General features: G+C 37.7%; 1 long non-coding RNA gene across 1 annotated transcript in view; it reads left to right on the plus strand.

The window, feature by feature from the left end:
* Nucleotides 1–6,492, plus strand: part of LOC147366161 (uncharacterized) — a 38,498-nt gene extending 32,006 nt beyond the window's left edge. The window contains exon 2 of the long non-coding RNA XR_015133201.1: nt 3,753–6,492. This is a non-coding gene — a long non-coding RNA (uncharacterized LOC147366161). The remainder of the gene's footprint in view (nt 1–3,752) is intronic.
* Nucleotides 6,493–10,523: the final 4,031 nt, after the last annotated feature.

Consider the following 10,523-nt stretch of genomic DNA (forward strand, 5'->3'; position numbering starts at 1 on the left):
TCCATTTTACAAATCTTTTCCTTTATAATTAGTGCATATTTGGCCACTTGAAAAGTTTTTCTGTACTTTGAGGTTAGGAAAATATTCTCTTAAAGTATCCTCTAGAATGTTTGTCATTATTCACTTTTCACTTAGATATAAAGATATCTATTTTCTATTTTCATTTAGATATAAAATCTAACTGGAATTTACCTTGGTGTATGAGGTAGAAGATAACTTCCATTTTTATAATTGATATTCAACTTGTCCCAGTACATGTCATTCTCTCTACTCTACAGAGTTAGCCTTCTCATTAATCAACAGTCTGTATGTGCATATCCCTTTCCATGATTCTAATTCATTGCCTTCATATATTCTTGCTCCAGTAACTATTTTAATTACACATTATTATCATTTTACATACAGCCAATATTCATTTAGACTTATCCACATTCTTGCCCTTTCAATTGCTCTCTGTTCCATTCTGCATCCCAAATTCTGTCTGAACTAATTTTTCTTCTGCCTGATAATTACCTTTTAGTACAAGTCCTCTGGAGAGAAATTCTCTCAATTTCCATTTATCTGAAAAATATTTACTTCTCCTTCAATCTTGAAGTATATTTTGTTAGGTATAGAATTCTTGGGCTTCCCTTGTGGCTCAGCTGGTCAAGAATCTGCCTGCAATGCGGGAGATCTGGGTTTGATCTCTGGGTTGGGAAGAACCCCTGGAGAAGGGAAAGGCTTCCACTCCAGTATTCTGGTCTGGAGAATTCCATGGACTGTATAGTCCATGTGGTTGCAAAGAGTCAGACATGACTGAGCGACTTTCACTTTTATAGAATTCTAGCAGTTTTCATTCTTAGCTCCATAGATATTTCACTTTCTTGTTTTTATTTTTGGTCTATTGAGAAGGTGGTTCTCTGTTTCTCCATTGAAGAGAGTCTGTCTTATTTCTTATTTTTTTTAAAGGAGGAAGGATTCAGCGAGTTTGCTATAATACACCTGGTATAAATTTCTTTTATACTCCTTAGTGTTCATAGGGATTCTGAAAAATTCTCAGCAGCAATTATTTGTTCAATTATTTCCTCTTTCCATATTTTCTTTCCCCTATGCCTGATGTTTTGAACACTGATGTATTAGAATTCTCACTGTTATTTCTAAATCTTGTGTCTATTATATATATGTATATATATATTCTCTTTCTTTCTCTAATTTATTCTAGCTCTTTTAAAATTTTATAGCTATTAAGTCTACCTTTAGCCTGGTCCAATCTGCTGCTATATCTGTGCATTAATTTTCTAATCTTGGTAAATGTTATTTAAATTCCAAAGTTTCCATTGGCTTCTATCTTTTAACTTGCAGTTCAGTTCTCAATCTTGTCTCTTATCTGTCTGAACATAGGATACATAGTTATTTTACAGTCTGTGTCTTATATCATCATATACCATCAGTATCTGGAGACTTTCTGGATCTGTTTCTTGCTTTTGTTTCTACTGATTTCCTTGAATGTGTTATTTTTTTCCTAGTGTGATTTTCCTAGTTTTCTAGTTACTTTTCATTGTGTGCTAGAAGTTGATTTTGCCATATTGTATATAGGAGTAATTTGAGACTTAATGTAGTATTGTCTTTCTCCAGACAGGATTAACATTCGCTTTTGCCATGTGCCAGGGTAGTGCTAGCAATCTGAAATTCATCCGGTCTTATTTTAAGAATTTCACAATTTAAAACTCTATTTCAGTCACTGTGAAGTTATCTTTCCTTTTAGTTCATCTTACAGTAAAGCTGAATCAAAGCAAGAAGAATCATCAAGACCCCATTAGTTTGACAAGCCCTACCTCCAGAAACTGATCTCTGGTTTTGCTAGCTGGCTAAAAGTTTACCTCTGCCTCACAGCTGCCCCATCCAGAATCAGGAAATGTTACTAGAGAGGAAAAAAAAAAAAAAAAGGCCTCAAATGTTAGACTTACTTTTCCAGGCTCCTACACTCTCCCAGATTCTGTCCCAATAATTCTTTATTATTATGGTAGACTTCCTATTCCTTTAAACTTATCTCTAAAAATATTTTGTCTCATTTTCTATTTTTCATTATGTTGAAGAGTTGGTTGGAATTACCTATATTGGAGCAGAGTGGTTTTTCTAAGCATGAACTAATTACTTCATCTTTTTAAGAAAAACAAATATATTAAGATATAAAGTGATTAATATGTGTTAACTTAATTCAAAACTAGGGGAGTAGTATAGATATTTGGGGGGAGATTATAAAGTATGAAGTTTTTTTATTCTGATCTAATCATAATATTCACTGTCTTTTTTTTTTTTTTTTAATTAAAGCTACTAACTTTGGAGGAGAGGCAGCTGCACAGAGCTGGAGCAGCTGTAAGGAGATACCCCATGTCCAAGGGCAGAGAAGCCCCAGCAAGACTGTAGGAGGGGTGAAATCGCATTTAGAATCAAACCCTATACCCACCAGAAATGCTCCAAGGGCTCAAACAAACCTTGTGCACACCAGGTCCCAGAGACCCCACAGAGACTGAGACAGAACTGTGTTTGAGTGTCTCTTGAAGAGGTACAGGTCAACAGCAGACTGCCACAGGGGCAGGGGCTCTGGGTGCAGTAGATCTGGGTATGGCATAAGCCCTCTTGGAGGAGGTTGCCATTAACCACACCATAGAGCCAGAACTTACACAGGACTGGGGAAACAGACTCTTGGAGGGCACAAACAGAACCTTGTGATCACCAGGACACAGGAGAAAAGAGGAGTGACCCCACAAGAGACTGACCCAGACTTGCCCATGAGTGTCCAGCAGTGCCCAGCAGAGGCGTGGGTCTGTGGTGGCCTGCTGCAGGGTGGGGCACTGAGGGTAGCAGTCCTTGCAGGGGACCTTTTGAAGGAGGTTGCCATTATCTTCATTAACTCCACCATAGTTTGGCCCCAGGTCAAACAACAGGGAGGGAATACAGCCCCACCCATCAACAGAAAATTGGATTAAACATTTACTGAGCGTGGCCCAGCCCATCAGAGCAAGAACCAGTTTTGCCTTCAGTCAGTCTCTGACATCAGGAAGCTTTCTTAAGCCTCTTATTCTTCTCCATCAGAGGGTGGACAGACTGAAAACCACAATCACAGAAAACAAACCAATCTGATCACAAGGGCCACAGCCTTGTCTAACTCAATGAAACTATGAACCATGCCATTTGGGCCACCCAAAATTGACACGTCATGGTGGACAGTTCTGACAAAACGTGGTCCACTGGAGAAGGGAATGACAAGCCACTTCAGTATTCTTGCCTTGAGAACCCCATGAACAGTATGAAAAGGCGAAAAGATAGGACACTGAATGATGAACTCCCTGGGTTGGTGGGTGCCCAATATGCTACTGAATATCAGTGGAGAAATAACTCCAGAAAGAATGAAGGGATGGAGCCAAAGCAAAAACAATACCCAGTTGTGGATGTGACTGGTGATGGAAGTAAAGTCTGATGCTGTAAAGAGCAGTATTGCATAAGAACCTGGGATGTCAGGTCCATGAGTCAAGGCAAATTGGAAGTGGTCAAACAGGTGATGGCAAGAGTGAATGTCAACATTTTAGGAATCAGCAAAACAAAATGGACTGGAATGGGAGAATTTAACTCAAATGACCATTATATCTACTACTGTGGGCAAGAATCCCTTAGAAGAAATAGAGTAACCATCATAGTCAATGAAAGAGTCTGAAATGCAGTACTTGGATGCAATTCTCAAAAGTGACAGAATGATCTCTGTTTGTTTCCAGGGCAAACCATTCAATATCACAGAAATCCAAGTCTATGCCCTGACCAGTAATGCAGAAGAAGCTGAAGTTGAACGGTTCTATGAAGACCTACAAGACCTTTTAGAACTAACACCCAAAAAAGTTGTCCTTTTCATTATAGGGGACAGGAATGCAAAAGAAGGAAGTCAAGAAACACCTGGAGTAACGGGCAGATTTGGCCTTGGAGTACAGAATGAAGCAGGGCAAAGGCTAATAGAGTTTTGCCAAGAGAACCCACCGGTCATAGCAAACACCCTTTTCCAACAACCCAAGAGAAGACTCTACACGTGGACATCACCAGGTGGTCAATACTAAAATCAGATTGATTATATTCTTTGCAGCCAAAAATGGAGAAGTTTTATACAGTCAGCAAAAATAAGACTGGGAGCTGACTGTGGCTCAGAACATCAAGTCCTTATTGTCAAATTCAGACTTAAATGGAAGAAAGTAGGGAAAACCACTAGACCATTCAGGTATGACCTAAATCAAATCCCTTATGATTATACAGTAGAGCTGACAGATTCAAGGGATCAGATCTGAGAGAGTGCCTGAAGAACTATGGACGAAGGTTCATTACATTGTATAGTGATCAAGACCATCCCAAGAGAAAGAAATGAAAAAAGGCAAATTGGTTGTCTGATGAAGCCTTACAAATAGCTGTGAAAAGAAGAGAAGCAAAAAGAAAAGAAGAAAAGGAAAGATATACCCATTTGAATGCAGAATTACAAGAATAGCAAGGAGAGATAAGAAAGCCTACCTTAGTGATCAATGCAAAGAAATAGAGGAAAATAACAGAATGGGAAAGATTAGAGATGTGTTCAAGAAAATTAGAGATACCAGGGGAATATTTATGCAAAGATGGGCTCAATAAAGGAAAGAATGGTATTGACCTAACAGAAGCAGAAGATATTAAGAAGAGGTGGCAAGAATACACAGAACTATACAAAAAAGATATGAATGACCCAGATAACCATGATGGTGTGATCACTCACCTAGAACCAGACATCCTGGAATGTGAAATCAAGTGGGCCTTAAGAAGCATTACTACGAACAAAGCTAGTGGAGGTGATGGAATTCCAGTTGAGCTATTTCAAATCCTAAAAGATGATGCTGTGAAAGTGCTGCACTCAGCAAATTTGGAAAACTCAACAGTGGCCACAGGACTGGAAAAGGTCAGTTTTCATTCCAATCCCTAAGAAAGGTAATGCCACAGAATGCTCAAACTACTGCACAGTTGCACTCATCTCACATGTTAGCAAAGTAATGCTCAAAATTCTCCAAGCCAGGCTACAACAGTACATGAACTGTAAACTTCCAGATGTTCAAGTTGGATTTAGAAGAGGCAAAGGAACCAGAGATCAAATTGCCAACATCTGTTGGATCATTGAAAAAGCGAGAGTTCCAGATAAGCATCTACTTCTGCTTTATTGACTATGCCAAAGCCTTTAACTGTGTGGATCACAACAAACTGTGGAAAATTCTGAAAGAGATGGGAATACCAGACCATCTGACATGCTTCCTGAGAAATCTGTATGGATGTTAGGAAGCAACAGTTAGAACTGGACATGGAACAACAGATTGATTCCAATCTGGAAAGGAGTACCTCAAGGCTGTATATTGTCACCCTGATTATTTAACTTATATGCAGAGCACATCATGAGAAATACTGGATTGGATGAAGCACAAGCTGGAATCAAGATTGCTGGGAGAAATATCAATAACCTCATATATGTAGATGACACCGCCCTTATGGCAGAAAGTGAAGAGGAACTAAAGAGCCTCTCGATAAAAGTGAAAGAGGAGAGTGAAAAAGTTGGCTTAAAGCTCAACATTCAGAAAACAAAGATCATGGCATCCAGTCCCATCACTTCATGGGAAATAGGTGGGGAAACAATGGAAACAGTGAGAGACTTTAGTTTTGGGGGCTCCAAAAATCACTACAGATGTTGACTTCAGCCATGAAATTAAAAGACACTTGTTCCTTGGAAGAAAATCTTCAACCAACCTAGACAGCATATTAAAAAGCAGAGACCTTTGCCAACAAAGGTCTGTCTAGTCAAGTCTATGGTTTTTCCAGTAGTCATGTATGGATGTGAGAGTTGTACTGTAAAGAAAGCTGAGCACCAAAGAATTGATGCTTTTGAACTGTGGTGTTGGAGAAGACTCTTGAGAGTCCCTTGGACTGCAAGGAGATCCAACCAGTCAATCTTCAAGGAAATCAGTCCTGAATATTCATTGGAAGGACTGATGCTGAAGCAAAAACTCCAATACTTTGGCCACCTGATGTGAAGAACTGACTCATTGGAAAAGACCCTGATGCTGAGAAAGATTGAAGGTGGGAGGAGAAGGTCAGGACAGGAGATGAGATGGTTGGATGGCAACACCAACTTAACAGACATGATTTTGAGTAAGCTTTGGGAGTTGGTGATGGACAGGGAGGCCTGGAGTGCTGTAGTCCATGGAGTCACAAGGAGTCAAACACAACTGAGCAACTGAACTGACCTGAACTGAAAGCTACTAACAAAATATAACTGAACCTCTATAAGGAAGTCACTGCTAGCTGAATGAGCATAGCTTTCAAATTATGTTTCCAACTGGCAATAGAGGGAAAGAAAATGTTGGATTGGATTGTAGCTAAAGTGCCTTTAGCATCCTGAACAGAGCCAGAATTTTAAGTGCACAATTTGATTTACATGTGAAGGGAAATAAAAGTATTACAATAGATTGTGTTTTCCTGACTACAAATTCTAAGACTATTAACTTTGGGTTAGATGTAAGAGAAGAGAGGTAGAGAATTATTTTATATTTTAGAAATAGAGTAAAGCAGAATTATAATCATTCAATATGGGATTTGAAATTGATATGACCTATACTCTACTTGAATAGCAAAATGACTTTCATTTTTCTGACTGGCTATAGGTCAGAAATGCAACGTGAAAGGAGAATGGTAAACTATTTTAGAATTTGCTAACTAAATTCTCAGTTTTCCACCTTAGCACGGTTATCAGTTTTCTCTGTATTTTCATCTTGTGATATAATTTGACTAGATTAAGGCACAAGCTAGGATATCTAGGCTCATTTGCTTTTTGCTTTTAGAATAAAAATACCAGAGAAAGAGCTGTAGTTTCAGGAGAAGAGTTAGAAAATCGACTGGCAGTCTTTTATACTACCTTGTCTTGAATGATATTTTAGATTCTTTAAGAATTCAACACCTAAAGAGTTAAAATGACTGAAGTGATAGGAAGGAGCAATGAATAACTGACAGCAAGTAATTCATGTTTTATGTAAAAGAGGGTAAATAGTAATGTACTTTGAAAGGCTACCAGACTCTGTCCAGAATTACATACCAAGAGCTTTGGCTTCTGTCAATGTGGTAGACCAGATACTGTGCAAAATCCTTCCAGGGAGAAAAAAATGAGATCTGCATAAAACATATTAATTGAATCTCTAGGCTTACAGAAAATAATAGTAATTTAAAAACTAAAGAAACTGCCACCTGGAAATGAAAAATGTATTCTGAAAACAGAATCATAAACAATCTCAAAAATAACTTTGCCTTAAAGATATATGCTTATGTTACTGCTGCAACTGGGAAACTACATCCTGGGTCAAGGAAAATGTTGGGAAAATGAATCAAAGATTCTAGGATTAATCCAAGAAATTTTCAGTGGGGATGAAGTTGTCCAAGGCCAATAGTACCTTCATGCTTCTAATAGAAATAAGCATAATTCTTCTCCAAAGGTAAGCACCCTCAATTAAGCCTCCCAATTTTTCATGGATAAAGATAAACCAAATAGAACTCAGAATCAAAGTGCACTAAGCAGATAAGAAAATTAATCACTGTAAATGAATGTCAGTAGAAACCATGAACAATTTACGTGATAAGGATTACCATGTAAGTATTTATAACTATGTGTAGGACTATCTCTCTCTCTATTCTTTTTACTTAGTTTCTTAAATGTCTTGACTCTTCTTGGGTCTTTCCCCTTCTGTATAAATTTTGGAATTATTTGTCAAATTATTGAAAAGGAACTGCTTGGGGTTTTTAATCAACTTTATAATTTTGTTGGAGATAATTTGTATCCTTTTAATGTTGATTCTTCATAATCTTGAACACAAGATATATTTTTAAGTATTTAGGTATTTTTTAGTGTCTTTCAAAAAGTTTCAACATTTTATCTATTCATGTTCTGTGCATCCTTTGTTAGATTTGTATCTTGCATCTTTTCCTTTTTGTTCTGATTAAAAATTATATCTTTTCATGAATTATATTTTATAACATTATCTCCTAGCAAATAATAATGCAATTCTTTTTGCATATGGATCTTATATATAGCTACCTGTCTACAATCTCTTACTATCCTTATATTTTATCTATATGTTCTTGGTTTTCTGTAGATTATCACATCATATGCAAGTAGTACAAACATTTTCTTTTTTCCATATACTTAGAATATTAAACTTGGCCATATGACTTGTTTTATCCAGTAGGATATTATTGAACATCATGGGAGTAGAGGCTTAGAATACGGATGCACAATTGGGCTTGTCTTCTGAACTCCTATCTTTAGCTCTGAGAAGTCCCTGCCTTGAATAACCATTGGTCCAAAGAAGATGAAAGACATGAGTTGCAGATCTGGATTCAACCCACAGCTTGGAGCAAGCCCAGTCAAGCCCAGACTATATCAGCCAAACCTCAGCAAAGTGAGAAATAAATGCTTATTGTGGCATGTCACTGAGATTATGTGGTTCTTGTGGCAGTAGCAGACTGATACAACATTGAACCCTTAGTCATGGGAGAGTACTCCCGTGTCAATAAATGTTTCCAACCAACCTTGCAATCTACTTCCCTTTATATTCTGCCCTTTCTAGTCCTACATTCTTAAAAACCACTCTCACATATAGTATCCTGGTTCTTGCCCTTATATGTTTGCCAGGTTTAGGAATCTTTTGTGTAAGCCATTTCCTTCCAAAGCAGAGACTTTATTTTTCCATTTGGGCTATGCAGAGACTTGACTCTATATAATAGGTAATGAAGGGATAGATTGTGAGGAAGGTAAACATTATCTTGCAAGGCACCTGGCTCAGGTAAGACTTTTGCATGAAAGGGAAGGCTGCTTTCCTCTAGTACAGAGGAAGGGACTTTTGCCATTTATTGGATTCAGTTGGTGCTGGGTGTTTAAGATTCTCAGGCTCATCCACCCAAATGTCCTCATTATGGATCCCTGAGTCCTACTCTTTTCCTATTCTTGACTTTGACAGAGAAAACTGTCAAGGCTATATATTGTCTCCTTTGTAGTTTTGTCACCCTTGTCATTAAGCAATGAATTGAAACATAAGAAATGTCTGATATAAGTTCTTACTATGAATTGGCACTTGATTAACTTTCTTACTGGACTAGGAAATGGCAACTTACTCCAATATTCTTGCCTAGAAAACCCCATGGACAGAGGAGCCTGGCAGGCTATATAGTCCAGGGGGTTGCAAAGAGTCAGACATGACTGAGCATGCACACACAACCTTCTTACATGCTTTAATCCATTCAATATTTTTATAATACATATAGCTATTATCTTCATTTAATAAATGAGGAAAACAAAGTTTATAGAGATGAAGTAATTTGTACACGTTTTCAACCAACAATGGTAGAGACACAATTTGAAGAATTAGATCTATTTAACTTCAAGCCCATGCAACAGTGTTTGGTATGACCATGGACATGGAAATGAATGAAGTGCCAAAATAGTTTCTTATTTTACAAAGTTACTTTAAAGCCAAAAATAGTTTAAATGAATTACAGGTGTTTTGAGAAAAATACCATCATTAGAAGTTAAAAGAGCCAGACATTATGAGATATATAACACAGGTTGACAGGAATAGCTATCCACATGGTAGGAAAAGAAAAATTTAAGATTACCAACAAACATTAAGTTCCAGAAATTATTCTAGATGCTTTCCATATACATGTACTTATTTAATCTTGCCTATATTTCCCATGGCTGGTAAGTGATTTGGGCTCAGTTCTAGCCCAAATCAAAAATGATTCAAACAGAAATGGCAACACATTCCAATATTCTTGCCTGGAAAATTCCATGGACAGAGCAGCCTGGCAGGCTACAATCCATGAAGTCACAAAGAGTCGGACACAACTGAGCGACTAAAACTTTCACTGACTTCCTACCTGTGTTCTCTCTATTGGACCTTGCTCATCAATGTGTGGTACATAGACAACCACCATTAGCATCACCTGACAGCTTGTTAGAGATTCAGTGTTTCAGTTTCAACTCAGACCTTTTGAATTGGAAGTTGAATTTTACCAAGCTTCCCAGGTGAGTCCTTTGAACATTAAGCTTTCAGAAGCACTGCATCTTTGCATGTAATCTTCCTAACGTGTATACTAGGACGACTTAGAATAAGTTTAGCATTGAACCCTCAGGAAATTGATCTTATCTTAAAAAAAAGTTTGATAACAATACCTTAAACTTTCAGTGGTCTTAAGATCCAAATGGAGCTAAGTTTTATGAAAATTCTGGCTCATTTTGTGTCTATCTGAGGGAATACCAGACCACCTGACCTGCCTCTTGAGAAACCTATATGCAGGTCAGGAAGCAACAGTTAGAACTGGACTTGGGACAACAGACTGGTTCCAAATAGGAAAAGGAGTACGTCAAGGCTGTATATTGTCACCCTGCTTATTTAACTTATATGCAGAGTACATCATGAGAAACGCTGGGCTGGAAGAAGCACAAGCTG

This window comes from Bos grunniens, chromosome 9, assembly GCF_055505025.1.
Source record: "Bos grunniens cultivar Pamir isolate PY7600 chromosome 9, Bosgru_T2T1.0, whole genome shotgun sequence".
Taxonomy (NCBI): domain Eukaryota; kingdom Metazoa; phylum Chordata; class Mammalia; order Artiodactyla; family Bovidae; genus Bos; species Bos grunniens.